This window comes from Balaenoptera musculus, chromosome 2, assembly GCF_009873245.2.
Source record: "Balaenoptera musculus isolate JJ_BM4_2016_0621 chromosome 2, mBalMus1.pri.v3, whole genome shotgun sequence".
NCBI lineage: Eukaryota > Metazoa > Chordata > Mammalia > Artiodactyla > Balaenopteridae > Balaenoptera > Balaenoptera musculus.
The window spans coordinates 73,022,256-73,045,098 of record NC_045786.1 but is presented as its reverse complement, the minus strand read 5'-3'; the positions used below and the strand labels follow the sequence as shown (position 1 = coordinate 73,045,098).

The window sequence follows — 22,843 nt, the reverse complement described above, 5'->3', positions numbered from 1 at the left end:
TCCTTTCACATGTGAAAACAGCTCAATATCTACGAACTCTGCTGGCACGTATGCTGTTCGGCATCTAGAATCCAGGCCTAGGGAAGCAACAGGGCTGGCCCTGTTCCTATTCAGACTCTATGTTGTGTTATAGGCATGTCTACAGAGCTGAAAGATGGCTTAGACCTTGCTCAGGAAGAGAGTGGTAAGGAGAGGTGGCGCAGAACGTCGTATATGCCACACGCGCTCGACAAAGGCTAAGAGGAAAAGCCCTGCTTTGTAGCGTTGTGATTTCTCTGTTACAGAAACCCCCAGCTAGGAGGAGTAAGGTCCCTGAGTTCAGGGTGGGGAGAAGCAGCACCCCGTCATCCCACCACCAGGCAGAAGGGTTTCCTCCCCTTCTATGGCTGCCTGCAGGATGCTCTGAATTGAGGGACGTGCTCTTGGCTGAAAGGAAGATATGCCAATGTTCAGGTTTATTAGCTCCTAATTGAGGACTTCTCCCAGACACAATAAATCAAATCGAAGAAAAAAAAAAGTGCACTGTGGAGAGAAAGTAGGCTAATCGGAAGCATTTTATAGAGGGGATGAATCCTGGCCCTCCCCTCTGTGTGTGAGGAACCATCCTGACCTTGCCGGCTGAGCCTTGCAGCCCAGGGAAATCAAGTGGACTGGTGTTTATGAGGCACCAATCAGAGGCCCAGTGTTTCTATTAGTTGTTTTGGAGGGTCCCAGGAGAAGACAGTGTAGACTCTGTCCTGAGGAGTGGAAAAGGTCACTGGGAGCGGAGGCTTACTATATGAGAAGTGAGAGAAACCCAGCTCCAGACTCTTCTCACTGCAACTTTAAAGTAAATCAAGCAACACTGTCTTCGATTGGCAGAGACCAGCAGGACCCACTGTCCCTACTGATGGACACATTTATGGGGCCCTATTGGCCTATTTGGCAAGAAGCTTTATATAAAATGACTTCCAGAATCATTCTGTCCAGTGTGAGTCACGGGCTTCAGGGTCCTAGCTCTGTCCACTTTGCACCAGGCCTCCTCAGTTGCTCTAGGCCCCAGGCATAGGATCTGGTACCCATTGCCAAAGCTCTGCTTTATTTTGAAATTTAACTGGCAAAACTATTATATTCCACCAACTCCTTCCCCAAGTGCTGTGCAACTTAAGGTGGCAAATTCAGAGACGCGCCATTCAGAATGCACCATGCTATCCCAATGCGAATTCACAGATGAGGGCACACAGAAAGAAATAAACAGAAACGCAATTGTTATTACAGGGGTGGTTACCTTCCCAGGGACCCTGAATTTGGAATTATGCAAAACAGAAGAAGGCCAAAGTTCTCCTAACAGTGATTTAAATAAGGTAGCAATGAGTACACTACCTTCTAACACGTTAAAATTTCCATGGCAAAGTCCTGTTATAAAAGGCTTTGCTGTTCCATTGATTTGATAAGCCTGCAGGGGCGCATTTTGCTTTCATACACAGTGTTATATCAAGTATCTTGTTTGCTTTGAAAAACAAGAGGCCAATAATAACAATCCTTGGGTTGCCATGATTTCCCTGCCGTTCTCGTATTGAGCACCCACTAATTCTGGACTTTAAGCTCAGTGTTGGGAACAGCGTTTGTTTTGCTCTTGAAGAGTTTGCAGACCAGTTACTTGGTCAATGTCCTTTGTAACGGTGCAAATGTAACTGTAGTAATGTATTAGAAACAAGCCAATTTATTACGCCATTTACAGATTTATGCCCCCAAGATTTACTCTGGGTTTTCCTAAAAGCCTCCTCTCTCATTAGGTTTACTTTTGTGATTTGGAGGTCCTCTTTGGGACAGTGTGGAGCTTCAGATACAGGGTGTATGGAGTCAGACAAGTCTTTCCCCTAAGCATTGATTTGCATGGCGGCTAAGGAACTTCCTCGTGAGGGGAGGCAGACTTGAACTTTAGTGACACTGGGGATTCAGATATGTACAGACAAATATGATGGCCTGAGGAACGGTGCGGGGACAAAAGTCAGGAGATGAGGATGAAAAGCAAGGGTCACCATGGGAGAATCTGGCCACAAGTCTGGGAGTCAGATGGGAAGATGTTCAGCTGGGTTGGATGTTCCCCTCCAGGATGGTGTTTAAACCCATCCAGCCCTATTTTCCAGGGGCTGTGTATACTCTGGGGGAGAAAAGAACTCTCTCATCCAATTCCAGAGCACTCGGGGCTCAGATTACTTTAGTAAGGCGATGTGCTCCTATATGAGCCCGGAGACAGAAACCTTCTTCCTCACTTCAACATAGACTGCTATTCAATTGTCACGGTAATGAAAGATCTGAACGGGTTGGTAGCAGGGGCCAGCAATCAACCATGCGAAGGAGCAGAAGTCCATAAGTAACAGTCAAGAAAAATAAGAGTGGTGTGGTTTGGGGTGGGCAAAGCCCATGTTGATGGCACTAGTGGAACTTGGAATAGCAAGTAGAGTCTAGTGATGAGTGGAAGCCCAGACTAATTCCTCAAGGCACGTAAAACACCACTTTGGGAACTCAAAGAAATGTTGAGGTTGGGATGAGCTTTGTAAGGGATTGTATTACCTGAACTAACAGGTGAGGGCTTGAGGCTCTGATCTTAATGTTAATGAGAGGCATTCATACCCCTGGCTGGAAAGGCTTGGAAACATTGTGGTTACATAAGTTTACATCAGCCCCTCCTCTTTTTTAACTGACATGCAGTCTTAGCCCTGCTATCATCTCTGATCTTGGACCACTTCCCTGAGCCACTGTGCAACCAAGTTCTTCTTTTCTGCAAGGTGGGGAGAAAAGTAGATTCATAGGTTTCCTCCAGAGTGGCCTGCGATTCTCTCATTTGCATTGCTCTGAGAGTGCAAAGCCCGACAATAAAAAAAATATAATTCTTCAGGCACGTCAAAGACAGCTCATTAGATCAACTTTTTTTTTGTTTTTTCCTGTGTATGTGTTGTTTTTTTTTTAAAACAGGGACCACTGTGCCTTCTTTCAAGTGACAAGAGTTGTGACAGCTGCTCTATAAAGTATTCAGTGGTTAATTAAGATACTGGTGTCATCGCTGAGCTCTTTTGTATTTTGTAGAAAGCAATTGCTAAACAGATGAAAGTAGGTCTGAGGCAAGGGGTAGCATAACTATTATTTCAATTAATAAATAGCTCTAAAAGTGAAGGAAGTGATAAAGCCCTCAAAAGCGTCTGTATCTGCCCCGGTTCTGTCAGGAAAATTAAACAGAGTACTTGTGATTGCCATTGCCTCTGTTTAAGAGATCCAAGCGAGTGGGTCACCTGTGCTGAGCAGGTTATTCTGTCTGGTTCCTGAGGCACCCCCTAGCGACACATTTGTATACCCTGGCGCATCCACTCCTTCACTACAGAAAGGAATTGGGCCGAATTCACTTCTTTTTCTTCTACCCACATCCTCTCCTCCACTCTCCCCCTCCCTTTGCCCTCCACCAAAGAAGCCCTAAAACGTATTTTCAGACAAATATCAGGGAAGCATTTATAAATATTTCAGAGGCGTTTCATAAATAAATAAGCAAATCTACAAAAAGACTTCCCTCTTTTAATGAGATCTTGGCTGTGGTATATGCCTTTTATTTGAGTATCATTAAAACCAGTTGGGGAGATTTTTATACTGGACTCTCTTTTGGGGGGGGTGATAATATATGAAAAAGGCTGCAATGCAAGTCTGAGATGTGTAGCCTCGTCCCTGACAGATTAGGCAGCTCTGGAGCGAGGGAATAGCTTTTACTCTTTTAAAAGTAAATACTAATCAATAGCAACTGTGCCGACAAAAACCTTCTGGCCGCCTAATTGCACCACAGCTACTCATAGACCCCAACAGAACTTTCCCGTGGATGTAACAAAATTAACTACCAGGGGCTGAGCTAGTGAGTTATCACCATCTCGCTAATCAAATGTAATTAACACAAGCCCCCAACCGCCACATGTACCATTAGAGTACCATTTGTACGTGGTAATTTCCAAACAAGGTCTGAAGGTCGTGCCCACGTCAATCTTTTCAACATACTCACCTACACAGGAGATCCAACTGGCAGGGAGGTGGTCCCGACCATTATACGAAATCTCTTCCTCTCTGAAATCTTGTTTGTAGTTTCTCTTCTGCAGCTTAATGCCCTCTGTGATCTCTTTGGCCATGTCAGAAATAGCCAGACTGTGTCAGAGGCAAACAAGTGATTTAAGCTGTCTTAACAAGCAAATCTAGCACCCAGCTTTGGGCTGATCTAGCTGCTAGATATGCAGGAATCTTACTTGATGGCAGCTTGGAATGGATGCTGTGGTCACTTTGGTTAATAATAACTAATATTTTTACTACTCGTTAGGACTTTTTAAGGACTTTTTCCTACATCTTTCTAATTTATTATTATCATTGGTGATTATAATAAGAGCAGTGGCCATTTATTGACCACTTGGATCAAGAGCTTTACATACACATTTTATCATTGAATTCTCACAACAACTTTGAGTTAGGAATTATTACCCCTGTTTTAAAATCAAGGAAGTTGAGGCTCAGAGAGCCTGACTCCAAATGCTCCAAGCAGCTAGAATAAGGAAGCACCAGAATTTGAACACAATGTTCTGACTCTAAAGCTCATTCTGGACCCGTGAACCACTTTGGGAGGGAGGGATCATCATCACCACCACCATCAGCAACATCAGCATTTTACACACGTGGTAAACGAAGCACAGAGAGGTAAAGCCACTTACTCAGGGATACTCAGCAAGGAAGAGTTTCGAAGGAGAGGGAAGAGCCAGTCATGGGGGTTAGTGGAATCTCTGACTCTCTAAACGTACATCACAGTAGCCTTCCTGTCTGTCTTGTTCAACAACCAATGGACGTGTTGCCAGAGCTGCTCCAGGTCTTTGCTCAAAATCCATCAACCCCCCCTCCCCCCACCGGCCACCTGCTTTAGCAGGAGTGCCCTTGCTCAGAACCTGCCAACTCCCCGCCCCTCACTTTTAGCAGGGGTAAACATAAATCTTTAAGTTAAAGGGTCCAGAGGTAAGAAAGGAAGCTACGAACAACAACAAAAAACCCAGATGGAACCAGCTGGGACCAAGATGGCAAGGAATCTGACCTCCCACAAACCCTCAGGCTCATTATACGGTGTTTTGACTACATTAGCATATTAAATACGACACACCTACCAGCGGCCATGATGAGACATTAAGGACCAAAGAAGGATAAAAGGGGGTGGCACCCCACTCCCTCGGAAAAAGCCCTGCCCCTTCCCAGTAGTCTAAGGCATATGCCTCCCTATCATTAGCCGCACTCCTCCTCCCTTTGTCTTCACTCTTTAAAATTAAATCTCTCTTACCAGGTGGGCGAGAAGTCGATCTGTGAACTTAGTTCCCCGCTTCATTCTTTGGCCACTGACTAAAGCTTGTGCTGTGTTGATCTCAGCTTTGGTTTCGTTATTCGCCTACTCCAACCCAAACAGAAAAAGAACCCTCCCACGCCAAGGCACAGAGCCTTGCTGGGCTAGGGCCTGAGCAGGGTCCCTATGACTTATGACTTATGACTTTATTTGGTAACAGAAGGAGTAACAGAAGAGTCCGGAGACATAGCCTATCAAACTGTACAAGATTTTCAGCCACAGGTGCCCCCTCTCTAGGCTCGGGGACCTCAACTCCAAAACAGGGAGTTAGATAAAAGCTCTCTTGGCCCCTTCCAGATCTACCATTTTAGGTTAATTGTGAATTCTTCGAGCTAGGAGAGGCCATACATAGAAATCTAACATAGCATTATTTTCTCAAAACTTGACCTGTAATGTCTCTCTTAGAACCCAGATAACTATGTTGTCACAAAGCCATTGCTTTATAAAAGGAGTGATGGGCTGAGGATGCCCACGGTTAGCTTACTTTCAGGAATAATCAGCCACTCCAGGAGTCAATAGGGAGAGAGAGCATATGCTTCACTCCCTTTAGTTCCCATGTGTCAATGGGCAAAGCTGCCCAGTTTGTGAAGAGGTCTTTGCAAAGTCACTGAGGTCTGCAACTTCAACTGGAAGTCTTGTCATCCTTCAGCTGCAGGCTCTGTTGTCAGAATCCTGCTCCCAGGTGCACAATAAACACAGAGGGTCCTGCTATAATAGCAGTTTCTTGACTTCCTCCATTCATAGATGCCTAGTGCTGGCCTCTGAGCCTGTGCCTGGAGTCTGCCTGACAGCACAGAAGTCCCCACATCCACCCAGAAACACACAGGCCACATGCTTAGGTGGTTTCTTTCCAGCCCAAAGCTCACCCTGGGTACGGGGTGCCTTCTGCAGTTGGGTTATAGTCGTTGCATCCTGGTGAAGCCCCAGTGTCAGGGCCACCATCAGCCCAGCTCCGAGGGGACACTTGTGCCTGAGTTAACTGTGTTGTTTGTGTGTCAGGGGCAAAGGGAACCTTTGGTGTCCAGAGATCCTTGGCATCAATTTATTTCCATTTAAATATGTTTTTCCCTCGATTCAGAATGAACTGAGAGAAGCAAAAATACTAATCAAAATGGAATGCAAATATCCAAGGCTCCTTTTTCTCAGAAATGCCCTATTTTCCCCCCCTCCATGGTACTACTGTTTTAGAAATAGAAGGCACCTCTAGAGAGACAGGATAATACCAAATTTTAAAATCTGTAGAAAATGAGTACAGGGGTAGGCGGCACTATTAGTGCTACTAAAAATAAGCTTGGGGAAGCTACAATAAATGGAAAAACCAGAAGTCATTCCTTTTTTAAACTGTACTGAAAATCCTGTATGTTCGGAAGCCATTTCCTCCAGAGAGTCCAACAGTAATACTCTGGATTCAATATTCATTTCCATAGTGGTCTCTCTCCCATTTTGTCCCCCTCCCAGCCCTCCCGTCACCATTGCCCCAGTAATGCAGGCTGGATAGCGAGCTTATTACCCATACGAGGCAGTGTGTTTCTGCCAAATGAATCTTGTGCCAGATGCCATGTCACTGGGGCCACTATGCCCCGCTTGCTGCTTGCTGCTTGCTGTACTGGGGATGAGAACTGTTTTCCTTTAGTTTAATTTTATGTTTTACGGAGAGTTCTAAGGTTACACAGACAAGCCAGTGCTGGAGAGAAAGCCTGTCCCCCTCAGACTCAGATGCCCTTTCCAGTCTGTTTTGCTCTCCCCTGCCATCGTGACCTCGGGGAGGGGGTGGAGGAGGGGGGTCTGCCCACACCACTGATCTCAGGGCAGGTCGAAACACGTCCTGAAGGGTCATGCCAGCCATCGACAGCTCTACTGGGCTAGGAGACGGATCACAAATATTCACACTGCAACGACACTGGCTCCCAATATTCCCCCAGTTTTGGGTTCTGTTCCTGATGCCACGCTGGACGCATCTGCCAGCCTCAGTCACGGACTCCCAGCTGAGCTGCTCTGGGGCATCTGGGCATTTCTGGGATTTGAACAGAAAAACAGAAAGAGAGCAAGAATACCTCGCCAAGCCCCAAGTCCCAAGTGTCCATACTTTGGACACCTGGGCTCCTTAGGGGCCCAGCACCTAAGGTGGGCTAGCGGGCAAAGGCCAAGCGAGCAGTAATCCCAGGGCCAATGTTTATTCCCGCTTGTGCATCTTCTCACAAACTTTATCACAATATTTAATCACGCACATAAATAAATGGAGGAAGATGTGTACTCTGAGAAAATCTGCAGAAAACAGAGTCACAGAGGGGCATTTATAAAGCAGCCGGTCCACTTCCTTCATTTCATAGACAAACTGAGAACAGAGCCTGAAGGTTCTGAACAGGCCCGCACGGCACGTGTTGGAGCTGGGGATGGTGCTCCGGTCGGGGCTTCCGGCTCCTAATTCAGAGTTCTTACCACCATCCAGGGCCCTTGTTGTGGTTTCTGGTTTGATTCATGGAGCCTCCAGAAAGAAAGGGGCCTCAGGTGGGACAGGAGTGAAAGGCCAAGATTTAGAACACCTCCCTCTTTTTTTTTTTTACAAGGCGAGTTGGAACATATTACTATTTTTCCCTTCTTTGTTTCAGTCTGGGTATTTCTGCCTCTCAAAAGCAGCTAACCCTCCACCAGGTGATGCAGAAATCTACCAATAAAGTAAGCCTGAAAGCCCTTTGCGTCCTGCAGAAAAATCTATATATGCCCTTCAGCCTTATAATTGAGTTGCAAAGGGGAAAAATAAAATTGTTTCCTAGCTGTGTGGAGCCATTCCACCCAACATGCCAATAAAAAGCAAGTGATGTTTTTGTCCATGGGATGTCCAGGTTCAAAGTCAGATCTATGAAGCTAAACAAGGGCTAGGTTATTACCAAGAAACAATTACACTCCTGGTTGTACTGAACAGAGAGCTATTTGAACTCTTGAGACTAATTGGAAGGGTTCTGAAATGTCAGTGTTGACGTCCCCAGTCTAGCTTCCCTGAATCACAGTGGAAACTAACCCTGAATCTTAAAAATGTTGCCATCCAGAAAGCCTCATGTTTCTATCAGGAGTTGTGAATATTAATCCTGGGCAGGGAAGTCACTTAGCTATGGGTGCCCTGCTTTGCCATCAAATAGATAGGTAATAACCATCTACACTATCTTTTTCTGAAATTGATCGGGAAGCTTGAGTAAATAATAATACTTTCTCTTTGTAGAGCATTTTAACTTGTAAAAACCCCTTTACTCAACCTCAATTATTCCCTGTAATATCTGTAAACAGGTGAATATCACCTGCCTCAAACACAACCCTGTGTAGTTGGCGGTAACAGTCCCATTTTAGAGATGACAGTGCTGAGGCTCAGAGGGGTTAGGTGGCTCATCTAAGTCACACAGCTAGAGAACAACGAGGAAGGGACAAACCTAGATTGGCTGGTTCCACAACCAATTCTCTCTGCATGGAATCACAATGCTTCTATCTTGGTACACGCACAATGCTTTGAAAGGTTAAAAAGAGCGACGCTGTAATAACTAATTAAAGTCAGCCCCACCCTGTCAGTCACATCACTATTTAGCAGTCCATGCTCCTCTCCAGAGACATAAATCATCCTTGTATGACTCCAGCTAGCTCTGGCAGCACCTGGCTGTGTCTGGTTCATTGATGGATGGATGAAACGGCTGGACCAGTCCTGCAGCATACCCTCTGCTCCCAAGGTCATTTACATGGCCAGGTCCAAGAACATCGGACCAGCGCAATCTTTCATCATGCTTGGTCTGTTGATTTTACTTGTAGACAAAATACGAGGCTGCCTTCCTGTTGTGATTTCCAGGTTCTTAGGAGAAAGCACCTCTCCAATTCTCTTCTATCCCTTCCCCTAAGGTTTTAAATCCCTTGAATGGGGATTTAAAAATAATCGTTCTACAATGAGACACAGGTTTAAAGTGCAAATGTATTAAAGAATCAATTCAGGGCAATGGGCTCATTCACTAATGAATAAGTAAAATACTAAGCAATTCTTTTGGGGAGCAAGAGGGGCTGAGACGAAAGAGGAGGGTCCCAGGCAGCTGACGTGGGGAGAGGCCACAGAGGTGGGAACAGGGCAGAGCAAGTGTACTAGGAACCCTCAAGACAGTACACTGACTGCATTATTTGGCTTAAGGCAATGCCTCTTGAATATTCTAGGCACTGGAGAAGTGGTTTGAGGATCTGTTAACAGGTTGGATTTTAAAAAATATTTTTAAGCAGCTTTATTGAGATAAAACTACATACCATAAAATCCATACACCGCAAGTGTACGATTCAATGATATTTAGTAAACTTATCAAGTAGTATAACCATCACCAGAATCTAGTTTTAGAAACAAGTTCAATTTGAAGAAATAGTATTTTGAAAAGGTCGTACTCCTTTCCCATCACAAGGAGTATTTCCTTTTGTCCTTTGGACTCAAGGATTTATTCTTATGATCATCTGCCTCAGTGAGGCCCCACTGTAACACTGGATCAAGGCAGCCATGCTTTTAACAGATCTGCCTTCTTTTCCTGGCTTCTGCATGCTGGGATTTGGGGTGAACTCAGAGCCCAACCACCCACTACTCAGACTCAAGGAGAGGCCCCTGGTCCACCATCACTTCCACAGCCTCCACACCCACTACTTGGAAAGTTACAGACAGCTCTTGGTCACACCTCCAGTTTCCAGAACCAGGAGAACAAGCATGTGATCAGCCCCTCCACCCCAGCTTCCTACACCCACCCCCTCCTGGGAAAGCCTGAAGGAAACTGGCCAACATCGTGGCATTCCTGTCTGGTTGCCAAGTCCCCTTACTGTGTTTGCACTTCTTAGAGACTGTCAGCACAACTCCCCCACCTCCACCCACCCCCGCCCGTCATGTGACAGGCTATGCTGTCCTTTATCTCAGGGGACCAAATCAATGACTTACCTCATTCCAGGTCTTTCTGTTTCACTGCAGTCAAGTGCAAGACAGAAAGGCAGCCCTAGTTTAAGGCAAAACGCTAGAACAAAGACACTGCTGTGGCTGCCATCTGTTAGCAGTAGACATGGGTAAAGAATGAGTATGAGCAAATATTTGGTTAAGTACAGAACCCACTTCAACACTGCAGATTGACCGTTTAGGTTCAAAGTAACAGTTGTGGAGTGGGAGTCTATTAAAGAGAGTCTGAACAAAAGGTATGTGTGCCTTTACACATGCTATTCTCTCTTTGGAGAATCCTCTTTCCTTCTCCTGTCTGTCCTTCCAGCTCACCGTCCTCCAAACACAAACAAATGACCATGCCTTTTCCCCATGTCACCCCTTCCTGTGGAACTTAGGCTGATGGATCAAGTGTTTCTGTTTGGTGTCCGTCACACTTCTACCCTGTAAGTCTTACAGGAAGGGGACCATGTCTTATTCAACCCTGGTGTCTAACACTGTATCTGGTATATAAAAGACACTCAAAAGATGATCTGCACTCAAATGACTAAGAAAGGACCATGAAAACAAATAGGGGCTCACATGCCAAGCAAGTATTTCCTTCTGCAGGCAGCTGTGCTAATTTGCCAGACTTTACATGACCAGGGAACAATGTATGATAATTTTGTGAATTAAGAAATTGTTTTGGACTCAAGAAGCACCAAATGTAAATGGCAATGCTAGATTGCAAGAGAAAGGGCTGCAGGCTTTGGGGAAGGAGCTTTCCCAAAGTACTTGTCCACTGGGAAGGCCAAGGGAGTGCGGCCTTCTAGCGGAAGAGAAGACATTTATAACGCCCCAGCTATGCTTTGGAAGAATAAGGCAACCAATCCTCCTCACAAATGTCTGTAGTCAGAGCTATATCCACAACAAGCAATATAAAGGTGTGCTTTCCATTTGTGGCTTATGAAATTGCCTTTACGATTTTAATTTTGTCTCTCATGTCCACTGTTGCATCCCCAGTACCCAGAACACAGAAAGCACTTAGGAGATACTCGAGATGTGAATGAATATTTCATATTCTGGCTGGCTTCTTTCCCCACAAAATGTGTATATTTGGTTCCTTTGTGCTCTAAAAACACAAGTGTCCTGGAATGAATTTTCCATTGACCATCTCTCTCGTCTAGGAAGCAATCCTTGAACACGTTAACAAATGGGAAATAAGCAAATCCACGCGTACCAAGGCCTGGGAGTTCCACCATTTAGAAAAGAAATGCAGTGAAGACTCAAAATCTCAGCGATCCTAAAGTGAGTATCCACCTTTTGAAAGAAGAAATGTCAGAGGACTCTGGGGGCTGGTGGGACATCCAGGAAGAAGCAGGAATGAAGGGGAGGGAAGGGAACTAAGGCTTCTTTGGCACCTACTCTGAGTCAGGCATCTGGCCACATACTCCCATTTCTCATTTCAGTTCTGATAACAGAACCTACCAGATGGTTATGGTCATCGTGACTGTATCATTGAGAGAAGGCTCAAAGAGACTACATATCCTACCCAAGGTCACCCAGCTAGAAAGTGGCCACGTCAGAAGTTGAACACAGATCTATCTAACTCTAAAGCTGACACTCTCTCCAGTCTACCATGTATCTGTCCCCTAGCATTCCTCTGGATTTGGAGTCCCACAGGGCAGGCACATGTCTTACTCATCTCTGGAGCCTGCTCTCCTTGGTTTGGACCAGGAGAAGCCCTAACACGTGTTTCCTGAGCTGCAGCCCAGATCACAGGCACTGACACTTCTTGACTGAGAAGTAATCTGACTCTAGCCAGCCACCCTGAGGGAGGACACAGCACTGGCCCTGCAGGAAGTGCTCAGGCAGCACTGATTTCACTGATGGAGCACGGGCTTCTCTGCAGAGATGTTTCCTTGCTATTACACAGACCCTTGTGACTCAACTTTAGCAGCAATAACCCTGGGGGCTTGAGGAGTTCCTTCTGGACTTTTGAATGGCAGCATTCAAAGTCTCCTCCCTATGGCTACCCTGGCTGCCCAGCACAGACAATGCAGAGCCCCCCAGGTTTGTGCTGACTTCCTTTAGTCAACGTTCGAGAATGGTTTCGAGTGGCAGGTTTGGTCTAGTGTGAAGGTCGCAAGGGGTCAGCATCAGGAAGCCCAGGTTCCAGCCTCTGCTTTACCACCGGTGGGGGGAGGGGTATAGCAAGGGAGGGCTGGTTCTGAGGCAAATCACTTTTCCTCCCTGGCCCTTAGTTCCTCGACTGCCCATTGAAAAGACTTGACAGATATTGCCTAAGCATTGTAGAACTTTCTATGATGACGCAAATATTCTACTTTCTGTACTTTCCAATATGGTAGTCACTAGCTATCTGTATCTATTAATCTATCTATGTGTACACACACACACACTAAGTACTTGAAATGTGGTTAGTGTGATTCAGGAACTGACATTTTAATATTACATAATTTTAACTAATTTAGATTTAACTAGCCACACGTGGCTAGTGGCTCCCTATTGGACAGAGAAGCAAGAAGAAACCTTCAGCTCTGAGAAGCAGAGAAGGAAGCAGCTTAAGGTAGGATATTAAGTGTTCCAGCTCACACGTGATGTGGGTTCAAATCCCATCCTGCCACTTGCTAGCTATGGGGCCAAGTCCAAGATATTTAACCTCTTTAAGCCTCGGTTTCTTCTCTTATAAAATGGAGATACTAATGGCTTCCATACAAATGTGCTCTGAAAATTGAATGAGATAAAGCTCTGAATGTACTGTCTATCACATGATGAGGGCTCTACACATGAAGGCGTGGGGGAGTTTCTTTCTCTGATTAATCCACTGTTTCATTCACCAAGATGTCACATGGAAGATTGAGTGGAAGGAGAGAAAGGTTTAAAATCCACTGGGTGGGCCCCTGAAGGAGGGGAGGGGAGGGATGAGCCAGGGAAGGAAAGGCAGTTTTGCCTACTTCACGTTTTTCCCAGGGCTGTCCCTGTATGTGTTGTTTGACTGATTGGGTCAAATTACACAAGATCTAGGTAGATATTCAGATTCCCTCAGACGTGTCTGTGTTGTGTAATCTTCCCAGCCTTGTAAACGAACAGATCTGACTAGCCAGGGATTTTACAGGAGGCATCTTCACTGAGATTTTTAGTTCATGAGAAACAAGGGAAGGGTCCTTGACATTCTATGACAAGCGCACAAATGGTCTGAAACATCAGGATGACACTTTCTGTGCTATTTTGCTGGTATTTTCTAGCTAGAATAATTAACCAGAGACCTACCCACTAGTCTAAAGCAAAAGCAGGTAGTAAGAAAGTCAGTCTCCTACTCCTGTGGCTCCCAAAGTTGCCAACTGTGAGTAATTCGCATCACCTCCATCTTAATAAATAGCTGGGCTTCCCTGGTGGCGCAGTGGTTGAGAATCTGCCTGCCAATGCAGGGGACACGGGTTCGAGCCCTGGTCTGGTAAGATCCCACATGCTGCGGAGCAACTAGGCCCGTGAGCCACAACTACTGAGCCTGCGCGTCTGGAGCCTGTGCTCCGCAACAAGAGAGGCCGCGATAGTGAGAGGCCCGCGCAATGCGATGAAGAGTGGCCCCCGCTCGCCGCCACTAGAGAAAGCCCTTGCACAGAAACAAAGACCCAACACAGCCAAAAATAAATAAATAAATTAAAAAAAAATTAGCTAATTTAAAAATAAATAAATAAATAAATAAATAAATAAATAGCTTCCTATCCATCTGACCCTTGCAAACCTCCTTTAAATCATTTGGAGGATCTTTAAAAATCCCAATGCCCAGGCTCTACCACATACGATGAAATCAGAAATGGCGAGGGTGGGAGCCAGGCATCAGTACTTTTTAAAGTGTCCCAGATGATTCTAACGTGCAGCTACATTTGAGCACCAAGCGTTCAGAGGGAGTGATCTGGGCAGAAACTCAGGAGTTTTAAGTCCACGGGGAGCTCTGATCTATATCATACACTCCAGGCCTCATCAGATAACGCTGATGTTCTATTTAGCTCACGTTGCTTACGGCAACGGGGATCTTTCTCAACCAACATGCTCTTTAATAAAGTCAAATTTGGGCCATTTCCACATTGTTAGCGTTGACAGGGAAATCCCCCACTGAATTGGTGATGTGAGGGGCTGGTGCTTTAAAATCAAGCCTTGCAGAAGTATTAAGCCCGCTTCCGGAGCCCAGAAACCATCAACAGAAGAGCTACTTCAACCACTTTTGCCTGCTGCCACCTGGTGGGGCCACTCCCAACTTGATCACGGCCCCTCCTTCTTGGGCTCCCGCCCCCTCCCCCAAAGAGATGTAATTTCGGAAAATGTCATGCATTTTCAATCCAATTTACCGGTGCCTTCCACATTGATCAGACTTCCTTCTCCTTTTTCCTCCCATCTGGTTAATATAATTATTGCTTTCACATGGTGAAGCCATTTTATGTAATAGCTTTGTTTGTTACTATGGTTACGAGTTAGGCAGTACTTTGGAATATAAATCTATCACCTCCCGAAAGCAGCCTCCTATTTGTCAAGGTGCAGCCCTTACGCGCATGGAAAAGCAAGCTGAGCAGTGGCATTCGTTTTCTGTCTTAAGGAAAGCGGCCTTTCTTGGCCAAATTGTATTTGAAAGTCCTCTGAGCCCAGTGTAGACACACTCCTTGGAAATTGCTGGGCGCTGTCCCACTTTCTCCCTCAGGGGATTTTCCTGCCTGAGTGAGGCACCCATAAGAAGAGCTAGCTGGCAGAAGGTCAGAAAAGTTGGCGATGGGGCAGCTCTGGCTGCCAGGCCAGAGCCCTCCTGTTGCACAGCTGGAGGTGTTACTAGACTGTTTACTCTTGGCTGATTTATTTCTCAGCTAAAGGCTGAGAACATAATCTCTCGGGAGTTAAATTTCTCTGGGTGTAATCCCTTCCTCTCACGCATCTGAGGCATCGCCCCTTTTTTCCTGATGGAAATGGAGTTATACTCTCCCTTTAGAAAATGGCAAAAGTTCAGAGCTGGGTTCAATCTGCCACCCTCAAGTGACAAAGCGTGACCGTGTCTCTGCTTTGACAGTGCTTCACACTCAGCTGAATCAGACCCAGCCCTCTGAGGACAGAAGTCACATGGCCTGTGAAGTGGGGCTTTCCTCCCAGCCTTGGTCAATGATAACAGCTAACCCTGGCGAGGGTGGAGGGGTTACCTCACCCTCCATGTGTGTAACCCATCTAATCCTCACAACAACCCCAGGAGGTGTGTGTCCCCAGCACCTAGCCTCGCTCTCATTTTACAGGGGAGGAAATTGAGGCTCAGAGGGATTAAGTACTGTCCCCAAATCACACAAGTCAATGGCTAAGCCGGGACTCATCGTCTTTGGACTCCAAGTTCTGCTTTCATTCTAGGGAGCACTCACTGCCAACTCAACAGAGGCTTGCTTTCCTGGTTCAAAGATCAGGGACCAGGAGAAAAGAAAGGACGGGGACTATCAAGGCCTGCACTAAGGCCTTCATTAAACCAAAAGGAACAAACTCCAACCATCTTCTTCCCCCTTTAGGAGAAATGTATTGCTTCAGTAGCCCATCAGTGAATTTCCAATGGCTACTAATTAACTAGCCATGTCATTCAAATTTATTGTCACAGAGCAGGAACATACTTATTTATACCACTCATACGGCAGGATAATCTGCAGTTATATAACTTCATGGTAATTATGATTGGAATTGCCAGGTAGCAACTAGGCACTTTGGAGGTGTGTGTTTACTACCAACTGCCTACCTTGGAATTACCCATTAATGACATGAGTAGTTGAGGCCTTGTAAGACAGGTCGTTAATTGTAAGGGACTTGACGTTTGCATTCCCAATTGACAGAAAAAGCAGGAACCTCGGAGATACCAGGAATATCTTTTTCTTCTTCTTCCGGCAGGCTAGGATGCAGTCTTGCAGGTTTAGCCTGTTTGTGGGCATGTCTGGGGTGCTCTGGTGACAGGGAGGGGGCAGAAAGAGATGTCTGAGCTTTAGTGCAGGGTGCAAGCGCTGAGCTGTACCAGGCTCGTCTCCACATCTGCTGAGCCAGGGCACGGGAGGGAAATATCGACCTGTAAAGGAGCAAGTCAGGAAGCTCAGAGAACCTACGCTTGGGCTAAAGGGCACAGGAGTCCTGGGGCTGAATGACTGCCTGGTCGTCTGCTGTGTGGGACCAGGAGAATATACGTCGGAGAAAGGATTCCAGAAGGAGAGGAGATGGTGGATTCCACATGCGAGGGATGCTATGAAATGGCATGCAGCTCACGTAACATATACTGGGCATGTGCCACCCCTCTCCTCTCCCGCGGAAAACAAAAATCATCCCAGGGCTGGTTTTCTTGGCAAAACTGTCCTCCTTGTTCCTTCCTCTGTCCCCTTGAGATGGCAGTTCTGAGGCTGCTCTTATTGTTTGTAAGATGGAGGCACGGGGAGGAGAAACCCACATAACGCGACGGTTCTCAGACCTCTGGATGGTTCTCTGCTCGGCACATGTAAAATAACACAAGCATGGGCTCTTAGAACTGCAAGGTGAGTTCATTTAACAGAGGAGAAATCTAGAGCCCAGAAGGGGTAAACGTGTGGGCCCAAGTCACAGAGCAGATAAAACGGCAGAGCCAGGCCTGGAATGCACATCTGTCACCTCCAAGTGATTTTCCATAATGCAACTCCACGGTGAGGGAAGAGTTGATGTTGTCATATTGAGACTAGACTCACACAAATAATAGCCGGATGGGGAGTGCCTCTACATCCATCCTAAAAGCTGTCTGGGATCATTTTTTTTCTTGCCTTTTGAAATAACCTTACACAAAGACTCCCGTATCAAATCCTTTCAGTGGCCAAGAGCAGACAGACATTTGCTTCTCCTCACCCGAAATGCCTCCCACCACGAGATAATGGGAACTCTGGAGCCCACAATGACTCCCCTTTTTCTCCCGGCTGCTAGGGGGTTGAGGGCAACATTTTGGGCTCATTTGCTCAAACTTTCCTCAGGGAGGAGTTTTGATTATCATTTTCTTTTCCTCTCTTTTGCTTGATACTTGCTTCTACGTTAGGTAAGTTGTTTTGATCTTTTTGTACCTGTGCTTTCATTATAAAATTTCCAGATGGAGGTGGGGCTATCAACCAATCATAAATATAAATAAACCAATAATACTCTTAAACCTTGGAGTTCAAGGTTTAATGAACTAAATCTCACAGAATTTACAGCCAAGCTCGGAAGGATCCTGCCCCCTCCAGCACTATGCACATACAACATGCAAGAGGAGGAAAGCTCAGTTTTTGTGAAAAGAAACAGTAGACAGAAGAGGCTGGTTCCCTTTATCAACCAGAAACACCATCTTGCCCCACTAACCATTATATCTAGAACAGTCAGAAGCAGAATAAAAGGCTCCTGGAGATCTTGGACTCGTGCAATTTGAGGAGTGAACTACCTCGATCATCTCTCTAGTTAACCATTTTCTAATTTTTCTCTAAAACTGGTATCATCAACATCCTTACTCTTACAGATAAGGAAGCAGAGGTTCGGAATTCATATTTTCAAGGTCAAATAATAAGTAGACATGGGGTTTGAACCCATCCCCATTTGTATCTGATGCTCACATTTTCTTCTACAGTATCCCTCACATCCTCAGACAATCACTGTCACCTGAAGTTGTCAAAGTAGGCCACCCACTTTAGGTCTCTCTCAGGCCTAAGGTCACCAAGCTTTCCCAGCACCCAAACTGGACTCCCAGGAAGAAAAGTTTGGGGGCTACAGGTGTGAAGGATGAGGATGACCCAGCTAACCAAGGGGAGAAGCCTATTCCCTGGGGTTCATAGTTAACCATGGGCTGTTACAATAGCTATTTTTCATCCTTCAAAATGAAATAGTAATGACACCATTGTTAGAATATTGGCAAATCTTCAAGTATGCTGAATATCAAGATGGATTTTATTAAAATTTTTATCTATGAAACATTTTTTCTTTTGTTGATGGCTTAGACAAGAGTAGTCATACTTCTTTCTGTTACCTGATTTTTGGTATCCTAGAGTGACAGGCTGTTATGTTAAATCACAGATGCAGGACACTTCAGAGCAGTGCTTCCCTTGCATTAAACTTATTTCAAGGAAGATTCATGAAACACTGAAGGCCTGAACTGGGACTTGGGGTTCATCAGCGCTGGACCAGAACATTTCAGCCTCAAATCTCAATCCTGTTTGCACCTCAGAGCCTTTCAGGACCCTATGTTAATCCCCAGTCTTATGGAACTAACTACATTAGGTAGTTAATTTTTTCATCCGTTTAGAGAGAAATGGGTGATAGAAAGAAAACTGGAGCTTCTGGTTCACATATGCTACCCTGTGCGCCTGTCATTCCACCTTAGGAATAAGTACGACAGAAATCCATCTTTCTGTCCACTCAGGACATGTACCACAATGTTCACAATCCATTACTCATAATAACCCCAAAGCAGAAATACTTCCATCAGTAATGGAACAGATAAATTCTGACATATGTCTACCATGAAATATACAGCAATGAAAGGGAAAGATCTGTTTGAGGCATCACCATGGATGAATTTTACACACATAATGTTAAGAAAAAGAAGCCACACATAAAAGAATATGATTCCACTTACATAATGTTCAAAATATATGCGAAACTCATCCAGGGTGCTATGAGTCAAGACAGTGGTTACCTCTGAGGAGGGATTGTGATTGGCAAGGTCATGAGGTGGCTTCAGGGATGCTGCTACTATTCCATTCTTTTCATGTTGGTCTAGGTTATTTGATGTGGTCACATAAAAAGTCATTGAGATGTACAAATATGATTTGTGCACATTTCTCTATATGTGTTACACTTCAAATAAAAGTTAAAGGAAAAGATCAGGGTTCAATTCCCAGCTCTGCCATGTGCTGTGTGACATGTGGAATTCACTTTTCCTTTATGTTACAGCTTTTTCATCTGAGAAATCAGTGTAACACAACCTACTTACAGAGATGTTGTGAGAATATAATAAGAGGCTGCATAAAAAACAGCCAGCCCTGAACCTGACAAATGATAGCTGCTCAATAATATTCACTATTTAAATGTTTTGAATAGAAAATTATTGAAAACACACAAAACTAAAGAGAATAGTATAACAAACCCTCATGGTCCCGTCATCCAGCTTGAATACTTATCAACTGATGGCCAATCTTGTTCTACCTAAATCTGACTCCCCTACCACTAAAAAATAAAAGTATATTTTAAAGATATATATTCTTATCTATAGACACATCACTTTGCATCTCTAAAAAATAACTTTTAAAACACATAATCATGATATCGTTATCTTTAAGTACTGCTACAACTGCAGCAGCTAACCAAGTTTCCCTGATTGCCTCAAAAATGTCTTTTTATAACTGGTTCGCTCAAATCAACCCATACAAGGTATAGTGATGTATATATATATTTTTTCATTCTTCATTTCATTCGATCTCTTAACAAATCACAAGGGCAATGGGCAGAGAGTCTGTCTCTGACATTTGCCCACCAATCACAGAAGCCTTTGTGGAGGGAAAAAAAAAGCATGCTGTCATGAAGCCTCCCAAAAACACCCCTCCTTTCTGTCTACAGCACTCTTCCGAATTCTTTAGAACAATGGATGGCTGCTGTCACTCTCAGAACTAGACCTAACACAATACAGGAAAGACCCTCTAGCACAAGACTGTGAGTACGAATGGGAGAGCAGCTCCTACTGTCACACAGTATACAGAAGAAACCCTGTACAGGACATCCCCTGGAAGACAGAGAAGTGTGGCATCTGGTCTCAACTATTCAGATAAAATAAAGGTCTCGAGCTCCTCGAATAAACATACTGCCCAAATGATGGCGAAAGCTGCATGCTGTATCTCTTCCCTCGGCTATTTCGTTTTCATCCTTGCTGGGTTCTCTCTCACCCTGGATGCTATCCTCTGAGGTCCAAGCAAAGGCAGGGTCCAAGATCCAACCAGGGTTTTATCCTGTGTTAATTCCTTAGAAAAACAGATTGTCTCCCCCACTGCATGCATCTGAAGGTCCTTCCTTTCAAGGAGGCATCTTACTGTATTTTATGAAATAACCAGCTCATGTTTCTGTCTCCTCCAACTAAACCATGAGTGCCCTGAGGAAAGGGCCCTCATTTTATTCATCTGTGGACTCCCTACCCCGGCACAGTGTCTGTCACATTGTAGGCCCTCAAACAAATGCGTGTGGGATAAATCAGTGAACAAGAGTGAGCAGAGCCCGTGGGAAAAGCACCACACTGGGAGTTGGAGGCCTGAAGTCCAGCCTTATCTCTGCCTCTGACCCTCTGGGTGACCCAAGGCAAGCCATTAACTTCCACAGGCTTCCAGGAATTCCTAGGATCTCTTCCAACTCAAAAAGAGTCCCCAGTTCTAGAATGTATTTACTTTACTTACTACTATGCTGTGTTGACCCATCTATTAATTTACATCTGAGGACTAACTGCTGGGCAAAACCCTGACGCCTTTCAGACACGCTACAGCAACGCAACTCTGTTTGCTGGTTGCCCTATAGCTTCTGCACCTACTGTGTTCCCAGTACAAATAACAGCGCTAACAACCCCACCCAGGACGGCCAGGAGAAACCCGCCCGCCTAAGTCACCCCACGGCACACCATGCGCTGGACGTGCTTCAGTCAAGTTGCTCTGGAGCGGGGTAAGCGGGGACTAAGAAGCCTCCTCTTTCCTCCTTAGTCCAAGTCTGGTTCTGCTGTCAACAGAGCTGTGAGGATTGGCCATTAGTAAGAGAGGGCACAGGGCACTGCATTTCAGGAGGTGAGCACAGGTGGAGGTGAGCACAGGAAGGGTCAGCTGACTGAAATCTTACCAAGTGGATGAAAACCACCTAGGTACTAACTTTCCTTCCCTGTCATCTATCCCAGACCCTCTATGTACTCTCCCATTCCACAAGATAACTCTGGCTCTTAGCTGGTTGACAAATCATTTCTTGAAAGTGTCAGCTGATGACTTCTCTGAGGCTTACGGTGTGACCAGTGTAGGTGCTGGGAGAATGAAAGGAAGGTATGCAGATTGGCATAAAGAAGAACACTACAGCTGTCATATATGATCCACATGCTAGAGGCCTTTGAAATTACAGAGCCTCTATTTTTTTAATGTATTTTTAAGTGAGTATATTTCTTTACATGTCCATAATCACATTTTACCCACAGTGTTCTACTGAATTTTATTTTATTCCTAATGGAACATAAATTCTATTCTATTCTGTTCTGTTCCATTCTCACTCCAATAGAATAGAATGCATGCAGTTCTATTATATGGTTGCATTTTTAATTTACTGAAGTGGAGAGTTACATTTTGAAAGGGAATACTTAATAATAGAAAGCATCTAAGATACAAAGGAATGACTATTTCATGGTAAGGACAGTTTGTGAAGGCAAAGCGTCTTTCCTAGCCCACCTTCAGATCTCCAGGCAGAGAGGCCTCTTTCCCTGCTGACCCTCTCAGCTAGCCATTCACCTGACTGGTCAGTGTACAAACCCAGAAACCAACAAGGGCAGGTCTGGGTAAAGAAAGGAAGTGGAAGAAAGAAAACCTGGTTTCAAATCCAACTCTGTCTCTTGTTAGCTCTTGGACAAGTCACTCATTGATTCATTCAGAGTCCTAACAGCACGAACACATAATAAAATTAATTAGTGAATCGCTAATACACAGGGTGGTGTAAAGAAGGAACCAGCTAATGGGGGGAAGATACTTTGTAAACTCTAATGATCATAGAGATATGAAGAGTGATTATTGATAAGATGTGTTACTGTTTTCAAGGATTCAAAGGTAATCTAACCATTGAGAAAGTGCCTCTGTGTCACATCTTGGCAGGGAGAACCTAGCTGCAGCCACAATTACAGAATGCTCTCTCAATAGTATTTTTTTTTTTTTTTGGAAAGTTGTCATTTTCTCAATGATGGAACATCTCCCAGCTCAAATTTGGTTACCTTCAGACTATCTAGCCTCTCTAAATAGGATCAACTTCCAAAGGAGCTCCCACACTCAAGCCTACAGAAGATGGCTGGTCCAGCAAGGCCAGCCGAGAGAAGCCGAGTTACTCACATTGTCGGGGGCCACAAAGCTCGGCTCTGTTTCCCCTGCACCTCCCAGATCCCACAGTACAACCCCACCATGTCTGTAGGGCTCAGTCATAAAGACTCTGGCCCTGCAGGACTGGCTATCCTCACAGGTGAGTTGGGCCATCCCCTCCCCAGAGGGGCCCACGTGGAGGTTTGCGTAGCCCCTCCACACCTCAGGAGCAGCACCCCACACCGACTAGGGCAGTGACCAGCGGATGGACCATCGGAGGTGAAGCACTTTACTTCTCTGGGCCTCAGTTTCCTCAACAGGAATATGAGGGGCTTGGGCCTGATACGATTCCTTCTCGCTCCAAATGCCATGAACCTGTAAATTCTTGTTCATTTTTGTGTTCTGCTCAGTGCCCAGCACAGTGCCTGCAATAATGTAAGCTCTTAGTAATATCTGTTGAATGAACGA

General features: G+C 45.2%; 1 protein-coding gene across 1 annotated transcript in view; it reads right to left on the bottom strand.

Annotated features, from left to right (window-relative positions):
- RORA (RAR related orphan receptor A) overlaps positions 1 to 22,843 on the bottom strand; it is a 723,518-nt gene that overhangs the window by 404,908 nt on the left and 295,767 nt on the right. The gene's annotated exons all lie outside the window — the stretch shown is intronic.